A 10383-nucleotide genomic window follows, 5' to 3' on the forward strand; every position below is an offset into this window, starting at 1 on the left:
TATATCATCAGAAAAGTAGTGTGATATGTTCAGGAAGAATATATCCTCAGAGGATATTCTGTCCATCTTGCAGTTACTCTTCAGTTCATCAAGGAAGGCAGTCTCAGAACCAATAACAAACTGTATTCTTTTTTGATTTAAATTGTTCTTGAGAAATCAGTAGATCCCCTCAAATCATCCCTTATTTGCTTCTCCTAGGTTTCTCCAATGGTAGTGTTTTCTAAAATCATAGCATAATATCACAACCAGGATATTGACTTAATGCAATCCTGTGATCTTATTCAGGTTCATCTAGTTTTACTTGTATGGTGCGTGCACGTGTGTGTGTGTTTACACAATGCTGTCACTTAGGTAGTTTTGTATATACACCAGAGTCAAGATATAGAACATTTCCACCACACAAAGACTCCTTGTGTTGCCTTTTTGCTACCACACACATACCCCTCCTACATCCCAAGTTATATTGTTTTGTCCTATCAATTAGCTCTCTGTGTGGATGGAAAAAGCAGTTTCTAAGTGACCAAGAGCATAGGCTTTAAAACGCCATTGTGAGCAAATCAAGGCCATGCTGGAGAGGTGCCAAGGAACCCCAGGAAGGCACTGAGGCTCAGGGAGATGGCCTGCCACCCAGGGTCACATGTTCAGGGAATGGCTAGAGAGCCCATGTCTGACTCAGGTCCCTGGCAAATCCCAGGGCCTAACCAGGGTTGAGCACCAATCTCCAGCAGGCCAGGCAGTAGAGCTGGCCTACCTCTGGGACTTAGGTCTCCCTGTCCCAGCAGGAGCTGAATCAATGGTCTCACAGCCCAAGAAGAGGGTCACCTTATCTGTGTTTATCACCCTCGTACCCCTATGCAGGCATGTGGCTATGACTGAAGAAGTAGGTGGCTTGTGAGGCCAGGCGTGGCCATCCGTGGAAGTCCCCTGCCTCCATGAAGGCATCTGGGGCAGGCTCAGCAGGGAAACCCAGCCCTTGGGTGCCCTCTAGCAGGACTGCAGCTCCTGTGCCAACTAGACCACCTCAGCTCTCCAACCGAAGATGCTTTCCCTCTTCCCCCACCCCAAATGGCGAGGACACACTTGGTGACCTGAACCTCCTCCTGCCACATTCTGATGAGGAACCCCCAAAAGGAGCATCATTCATTTTGGACTTGGAGCCACTGCACCTGCCCCCATCCCCACCACAGGCTCTGACAGAGGGAACATCAGTCCAGCCTTGACCCAGTCACCTCGAGCCCTCAGAGAAGGAGCTGCCACCTCTCCCAAAGGAACCTGTTGGCTTCCTGGAAAGAGAGATTTCCACAGATGTCTGTGCCTTCTGCCATAAGATAGTGTCCCCCTGAGAACGGGCCATGGAGGTCATGAAGAGGCAACACCATGCCCAGTGTTTCACCTGCTGTCCCTGCCACCACCAGCTGGCCAGGCAGAGCGTCTGTCAGAAGGATGGGCAGCCCGCTGTGAACTCTGCTACCAGGACACCCTGGAGAAGTGAGGCAGAGTGTGAAGAGGTGGTCTGGGATCACATTGTCAGGGCCCTGGGCCAGGCCTTCTACTCTGCCTCCTTCCCATGAGTGAGGTGCACCAGGTTCACACATGGTGAGGTGCGTCAGGAAAGAGAGCTTTGCCCTAGACAGCCAGACCAGATGTACTTCCTGGAGGACTTCTACAGGAAATTTGCCCTGTGTTCAGCATCTGTGAGAATCCTATCATCCCCCTGAGTAGGAAGGATGCCTTCAAAATCGAGTTCATGGGAAGAAACTTTCATGAAAACTCTTGCAGATGCTGAACTGCAGTATCTTCTGTCTGTGGAACCCATAGACTAGGGGCTGCTACCTTCTGAAGGACCATCTCTTCTGCAAACCATGCTACATGAAGCAGAGTGCCCCAGGGTGCTGCTGGGAGTGCTTGCCAGCCCTGGCCAGGGCCCTTCCCTGACTTGGTTTCCCTTCCTGATGTACTTTTGCACACTTCTCTTCCACGCCTCACTGGGGACCAAGATGCAGCTCAGCCTAGCATTTCTGAGATTCAGGGAGCTGAGCCACCTTGGGCTCATAAATGTGTGCTATACACAGTGGTTCCTCAGGCTTTCAACTTCTCCACATCTCCAGATGGTACCTGTGTCCCTAGCACTCACACTTAACTGTCTAGTAAAAGGTGCTGAGACCAGCTCAGAGTACAAGGCTGAGCTAGGTAAGGAAAATCTCCAAAAGTACTTTTTAAGAATTTTGAGATTTACTAATCTGATTATACTATAGTAATAAAAACAGTATGATATTGGCATCAAAATAGACAGACCAATGCAAGAGAATAGAAGACACAGAGACAAATCCACAAACCCCAGCCATCTAATACTTGACAAAGGTGCCAAAAAATATATTTTGGAGAAAAGATAGCCTTTATAACAAGTGGTGCTGGAAAAAATGGATAGCTATATGTAGGAAAACAAAATTTTCTCACCATGTACAAAACTCAAATCAAAATGGATCAAAGACTTAGGAATTAAACCAGAAACTTTGCAACTGCTAAAAGAAAACATAGGGTCAACACTCTATCATATAGGTGTAGGCATTGACTTCAGTAACAAGACCCCCAAAGTGCAAGAAATAAAACCAAGAATCAATAAATGGGATGCCATTGAACTAAAAATTTCTCATAGATAAAGAAACGATTAAGAGCATAAAGAGAGAGCCTACAGAATGGGAGAAAATCTTGGCCAGCTGCTCCTCTAACAGGGGATTAATATCTAGAATATTTAAAGAACTAAAAAAATTTAACACCAAAAAACAAACAAATAATCCGATCAATAAATGGGCAAAATGACTAAATAGAAACTTCTCAAAAGAAGAAACACAAAAAGGTCAATAAATATATGAAAAATGCTCAACATCTTTAGTAATCAGGGAAATGCAAATTAAAACTGCACTAAGATTTCCTCTCATTTCAGTCAGAATGGCAATGATCAAGAACACAAACAATAAATGCTGGCTAGGTTGTGGGAGACAATGTACACCTTTAAACTGTTGGTTGGACTACATAATAATAAAACCACTCTGGAAAGCAGTGTGGAGTTTCCTAAAAAACTAAATGACCCAGCTATCCTACTTCTGCGTATTTTCCCAAAGGATCTAAAATAGCATATACTACAGCAACACAGCCACATAATGTTTTAAGCAGCAAAATTTACAATAGCTAAATTATAGAATCAACCCAGATGCCTGTCAATAGATGAATGGACTAAGAAATCATTATATGTACATATATACAATGGCGTTCTACTCAGCCATAAAAAAGGATGAAATTATGGCATTTGCCAGTAAATGGATGGAAATGGAGATCATCATGCTAAGTGAAATAAGTCGCACTCAGAAACTCAAAGGTCATATTTTTCTCTGATATGCGGAAACTAGAGTAAAATAAAGGAAAGGAGGAGGGAAGTTTAAGATTACAGAAAGAACCAATCAAATACAAATTAATACCTGAGTGAAAGGAAGTCTGTTAGAGTAGATGAAGGAGAAGGGGTGAGGGGAGGAAGGACGGGAGGGAAAAGTGGGGGATCGTGAACTGAAATTAATTTCTATGCATGTATGAGTTTGTCAGGATGAACCCAACTATTGTGTATAACCATAAAGGTCTAAGAGAGAAAGGAAGGAACAAAGGAAGCAAGAAAGGGAGGGAGAGAAGGAGAATTTTGAGGTTTAAATGATGGGAAACAGTATTTTTCACATTTGTGGGAAATAAATCTTTTCTTTTAATAATTTGGTTTTGGGTGGGGCAAAATCTCAATAGACACCTCCTCTTGGTTCACAAATGTACAGAATGTGACCAACTGGTGAAACAGCCCTGGGCTTCCCCACTCTGGGACATGTCAAACTGATATGAGGCTGGGCCAGCGGCAGGAGGGAGGGAGGTGATCCACAGATACCTGAAGACATTAGCAGCCCTTCACCTGCCCTCTGGCCCTCCTCCAGGGTGCTACAGTGAGTCATCAACAGAAACAGATTTAGTGTCTTTTGTATGTTAGAGGACAGGGATGGGGTTGAGTGTCCTTCCTGAAGCCTCAAGTGGGGCTGTGCCCATCCCTCACACAATCATCCAAGCACAAATTTCTTCAAAATGGTGCCAGGGCAAGTGTCCCTTCAGCCCTCACACTTGTGTCCCCAAGTCTCACCTCGGCCCTGCAGCCCAGATTGCCCTGCAATCACTGCCTCGCCTAGGCCACACGGAGAAGACTTTTTTCTCTTAACAAAAATCACCTTTGTTGCTTCATAACATCACTAAGGTATCTTGTAGAATAGATTAACACGTGCTTTTCTCCATGGGGTCTCTTGATGGACCATGTGCTCCTGTGAGAATCCTGGGTTCCAGCTACTGGGTAGAGCCCCTCAGGCCTTCCAACCAGCTCCCTGTTTTAAGCTTAGAGCATTCCTACGCTTCAGCATTCTGAGCCACCTTCACAATTTTTTATGGTAACCAAGGACCTCCTATCCTGCTGTTTCTACTAACTCAATGTACCATCATTTTCTTTTACTTACTTCTAATTTGACTTCCTCCTAAGCAATAGATCCTAGCAGCAAGTAACATGTTCATGAAGTTCAGGTTGTGTTTTTCCCTCCTATGCATGCAAATAAATGTGTAACTGTTAAAAAAAATAATGCCACTGCCTGATTTTGGATCCTGGCTCTGCCACTGTGGTAGGTAATTGATAATTTTAAGATGAGGATCTCTAGCCAAGCGTAGTAGCATACTCTTATAATTCCAGGTTCTTGGCAGGCTGAGGCAGGAGAATCTCAAGTTTGTAGCCAGCCTGGGCAATTCAGTTCTTGCTAAGTTGAGTTTAGCTCTGTCTCAAACTGAAATAAAATAAAATGAACTGGGCTTATAGCTCAGTGGTACAGCACCCTGGGTTCAATCCCCAGTATCAAAACTGGAGAAGGAGGAGAGGGATGGGGAGGAGGAGGGGGTAGGGAGGACAGAGGAGGGGGAAGGGAGGACAGGGGAGGGGGAAGGGAGGACAGGGGAGGGGGGAGGAGGACAGGGGAGGGGGGAGGAGGACAGGGGAGGGGGTCTCTTTGTGTTGCCTAGGCTATCCCTTGAACTCCCAGGCTCAAATCATCCCCTTGACTCAGCCTCTTAAGCAGCTAGGACTATAGCATGTGCCACCATGATCTTATTTAATGCTTACAAACGCCTTAGGAGATAGGCATTCTTGTCCCTATTTTTCATACGAGGCCTTACTTGTTTTACTTTTACTGGTAAATGAAATAAAATACAGTATTTGCCAGAGTAACCCATTACAAGATATTCAAACTACAATACAAAACCAGGTCTATCTGAATCCCAAACCCATTGCTTTGCCATGAGAACAAACATATCCATTGCAGGTGTTCCAGTTAGAGCAGCGTGCTGGTTGTTAAAGCTATTTTTCCCCCTCATCTATTCTCTGCTTTTTATATGCAGAGGAGTTCTCTTTTGCCAGCTTGCTCCCCCCCACCCCATTGCTGCTGCCAATAGGGGGCGGTGTGTGGGTGCCTCCTTCCTTCCCATTCTCTTCCTGTTGTCAGTGTCCCTGAACAGCTCTTCACCATGGCAGTAGCAGTTACTTCTGGTAGCAGCAGTTGATTCCAGTTTGTGGGCTGTCCATATTCCCAAGAACAGCCTCATTGCACTCCTCAGCGATATTAGCACTGTCCAGCCACAGCCCCTCTTCAGAGGTCTGACTTCCTCCTCTGAGGTCCTGAGGCATCAGGCAAACAGCATCTTAGATCTTCCAGTCCCATTCTCAAGGCTCTAGTTTTAATAATCCAGCCTCTTCCCTTCCTTTCTTCAGACATAAGGGTGATAATCACTTCCCGAAGTTACTGCTGCTATAATATTTTAATATTCTCTCTCTGCCTTTCTGGCTTTCTAATATTTAGTAAGCAATCTTTTAGATTAGCTGCTCTCTGTTGAAATAATTGGTAATAATTTCTGTATCCTTATTGGACTCTGACTGATGCAAGTAGGGAACTCAAATTTGGAAATTTATTTGCAAAATTGACCAGAAGAAATAATTTCTGTTGGATAGAAAAAGGAATCACAAAGGCTATTATTACCCTATAGAATATTAATTTTTTTAATTAAAAGTCCTTAATTAAAAGTTCTTTTAATGGTTTGGGGTTTACTGATAAACAGATGGCACAGACAGTTCCCATGTATCCTGTCTCCATTTCTCATCACAATTTCCCCTATTAGTATTTTGTATTAGTGTAGTACATTCCTTACAAGTGATGAACCAATATTGATACATTTTATTAACTAAAGTTCACAATGTGCCTTAGACTTCATTCTTTGTATTGTATAGTTTTATGCATTTTAATAAATGCTTGATGCCAGGAATCTACCATTACAGTATCACTTTACAGTTATAGTTTCACTGTCCTAAGAACATCCCCTGAGCTTCACCCTTCCTCCCCACCCTAAACTGGAAACCACTAATCTTTTTATTGTCACTAGTTTTGCCTTTTCCAGGCCACACAGTTGAAATAATAATATGTAGCTTTTTTAGATTGGCTTCTTTCACTTAACACTATGCATTTAAGATTTCTCTATCTCAGGACTAGGGATGTAACTCAATGGTACAACACTTGACTAACATGTGTGAGACCCTGGGTTACATGCCCAGCACTGGGAAAAAAAAAAAAAAAAAAAAAACACCTTCCACTTCTACTTGTGGCTTGATAACTCATTTCTTTTTAATGCTGAATAATACTTCAGTGTATAGATATATTACAGTTTATCCAACTATCAAGGGGCATCTTTGTTGCTTCTAGCTTTTGGCACTTATAACTAAAGCTGCTATAAAATTTCATGTGCAGGGTTTTGTACAGATGTAGGTTTTCAACTAATTTGAGTAAATACCTAGGAACATAATTGCTGGATTGTATGGTAAGAGTATATTTAGCTTTGTAAGAAACTGCCAGTCTTCTAAAGTGACTGTACCATTTTGCATTCCTATGAATTGGTTTTTAAAAATTTATTTATTTATTCTAATTTGTTATACATGACAGGAGAATGTATAGTACACACATAGATCACAATTTTTCACATCCCTGGTTGTACACAAAGTAGAGTCACACCATTCGTGTTTTCATGCATGTACTTGGGGTAATGATGTCCATCTCATTCCACCATCTTTCCTACCCCATGCCCCCTCGCTCCCCCTCCCTCCCCTTTGCCCTGTCTAAAGTTTCTTCCTTCCTCCCATGCTCCCCCCATCCCCAATTGTTTTTGTTTTAATATTTATCAATCTTATTCCTAGATTCTTTCTTTCATTATACATATATATGTGTAAACACACACATACTCAATATACTCTTTCATTATAAATGTATATTTTTTCAGTCTCTTGAATACTCTTACCTACCAGTTTTACCATCTTGATGGCCTCCAAGTTCATAAGGTAAATAAAATTTTGTTATGTGCTAATTTAAATATTTGTATAAAGGATAATGTTTTTTACTTTCTAAAAAAATTATACTTTGACAATAATAACTCACCATTTTCCCCACATGAAAGATGCCTGAACTGATCCACTATAGAAAGAAATCTCTTCTGTCATTTTTCTAGTCATAGTACTGACCTTTACCAAGAGACACTGAGATTTCCTAAGGGTCAAATCAAATGTAAACTGGCTCAACAACCCTTTTAAAAGCTAATATTTTACAATTGCAAGAGTACCCGGTGAACATTCCAGTGAACTGATCCGTAGATTCATTTAAAAAATGTTTCAACATGGAAACCAATGACTGTATAAATGCTAAATCACCCTGGTATACATCTGATAAATGTGAATTCTTCAAGCCACAGTCTTCTTTTTGCTATATATTTTTAATGCAATGGCCTCCATTATGGAAGATTGAAATCAACCCTGTACAACTGGATCTTAGGCTTACCTCCAAGAAATAAAATCCTTACTGAGTTTCGAGGCCTCCAGGATGAATTCTGACACTGCCCAGAACTTGCACGGGCGGGGGTGGGAGGTGGGAGTAGAATTACGGATCTGGTAGTCAGCGAGACTAGAGTGCGTGGTTTGAATGTCAAGGACATTCTTGGGCTTGCTGCAAACCTCATTCGGATTCTTCCACTTTCAGACTGTTGAACTAAAGTCTATTCTTCTGCAATCTTAAGTTATTCCAGACCATGGGTAGAATGATTTGCTTTACCCACTCTCTTCAGATATAGAGCCACTAAATAGATGGCTGGTACTGTGCACATATAACTTGCACAAGACACAAAACACACATACATACACACATACTTGTGCAAACACACACACTCACACACTCTCAATTAATATAGAGGTTTCAACACAATCATTAGTTCTCATTAATGTTCCAAGGATTTAAAAATCTTTGGTGCTATTAATATATGTGTATATATATATAATCGTGTGTATATACATGATTTTTTTTTCTTTTTGTCAAGGTAGCTTGTGACAACTACAATTACTGTTCCTGTTTTAGGTTTAAAAGGTGTGTGTGTGGGGTGGGGAGGCTGAGGTGTATCTCAGTGGCAGAGGCCCTGGCTTCAATCCCCAGCACTGCAGGAAAGAGAGAGAGAGAAAGAGAAAGAAAAAAGAAAGAAAACCATACTCATTTCTTCCTTCCACAGCTCAGAGAAGTTCCTAAAAGTGGAAAGAATCCCTTAGCTTGCCTCATTGGTAGAAATGCCTGGTTGGGACATTCCTTTGGCCACTTTAGCTGAAAACTGCATACCTCTGGGGCGAAAGCATCTCCGCTACCGTCTGCTGTCTCAGAACTGACTGAGAACTGTCTACAAAGATAGGAGGACTCTGTACGAAAATCCCCAGAGAAAACAACACCAAACCACACCTGACCCCACATGGAGGCTGCATGTCCAGAGAGAAAACACAGCCTCTGAGTTGGTGTGTCCCTCTGGGGCTCTTTCTTTCTTGCCTGCTGAGCAAACCACCTTCTCTGGAGTGCTTGTCTCTGTTACCATCTAATTCAAGGAAATGCAGGATCTTTTTTTTTTTTTTTTTTTTTTGCCTGTGAAATGGGACATTTGTCAGCATGACACATTGTGGTAACCTTCTCCAAGGGTATGCCTTTGCAAGTGGAGAAGCCCTTCCCCAGAGGAAACGGAAAAACTGACCCAGCCTTTTCTATCTAGGATACTTGTGCTCCTGGTCGTTTTCTGCATCAGCTTCTGCTTAATGTGTTGTTTTATTTGGCAGTCAACAAGCAAGGAAACCAAGGTTATTAATAATGATAATCGACATTTGAACTTCCTTGGGTACGCCATGTACTTGTACCCAAGTGCTGAATAGAATTTTTAAAGAGGATTATTTGTATGTGCGTAAATGAGACTAAAAATTGCCACGAACTTAAATCATTCGTTTCCCTTTGTCCCAGAAAAGCAGATTTTTGTCTCTGTGGCATTTGAATAACTATTCTTTTTTTTCCCTCTAATTTTGGCATTTGAAAGGGTTTATGTCAAGAAATGACCTTATTTATGTATTCTGTAACCCTTGCCACAAAGCCTCAGGGCATACTAATTAAAAACAACACAACAAAGAACTGAAGCAATTCGATGACTTTTCCATCAATGAAACAGTTTCCATCAGCAAATTTCCTTACAAAATAATAGTGTTGTTTGGTGACTCGGTTGTCATAAATTTGGTTGTCTCTCTGGTTTTTCAGGGAATCCCACCTATGGCATCTTAGTTGTTGACGTGGCAGCCCTTTGGTGTGCCCTTTCCCTGTCCCTCCTTTGTCAGTAAAATGGAAAATCAGCAAGGACTGGAGATGCTGAGAAAAACAGAAGTCTCCTTCTCCAGGCAGAAGTCTCCTGAGAGTGGTACCATTTATGGATCATAATCTTTGGAATTCAAATTGTGGGGCAGCTGAAGGCTGCTGCAAAAGTTTTCTTGGCATATTAAAATCAGCCAGCAAGGGAGTTTACCAGTAAAGGAATCCCTGAGGTGAGGAGCTGGTATCCATATTTTTGCTTCAGAGGGTCATTTCTGGGAAAAACTAGGCTGTGAACTCTTCTAAGAAATAAGCTGATATCAGAGGGTTGAAGGATTGCCTGAAGTCTCTAATGCTCCCTGATACCTGCCAAATCCACTGCTACTTTAAAATGGACTCAAGCTTGGAGTCACATGCATTGATGCTTCTTGCAAACAAATGGAGAGGTTGTGCCCCAGGACCAAATGCCCTTTGCACCAGGAAACTCAAGGGTCAGCAGTTTGTATGATTACCACAGTGGCAATAATGTGGAAATCCCCAGCCAACGTAATCTATGTATCTATCCCTGAAGATTTCTCCCCTGTCATTTGGTCTCCTTATGACATGGTCTGATCCAGCTCATTGCACTGTTGGT

At 42.2% G+C, this 10383-nt stretch overlaps 1 pseudogene across 1 annotated transcript; it reads left to right on the plus strand.

Annotated features, from left to right (window-relative positions):
- Window positions 1–793: 793 nt before the first annotated feature.
- LOC308657100 (filamin-binding LIM protein 1-like) lies at window positions 794–1935 on the plus strand (annotated as a pseudogene). Its single transcript has one exon. The product of its transcript is annotated as a filamin-binding LIM protein 1-like (transcript).
- Window positions 1936–10383: the final 8448 nt, after the last annotated feature.

The sequence above is a fragment of the Spermophilus citellus genome, assembly GCF_964194105.1.
Source record: "Spermophilus citellus genome assembly, chromosome: 1".
Classification (NCBI taxonomy): Eukaryota; Metazoa; Chordata; class Mammalia; order Rodentia; family Sciuridae; genus Spermophilus; species Spermophilus citellus.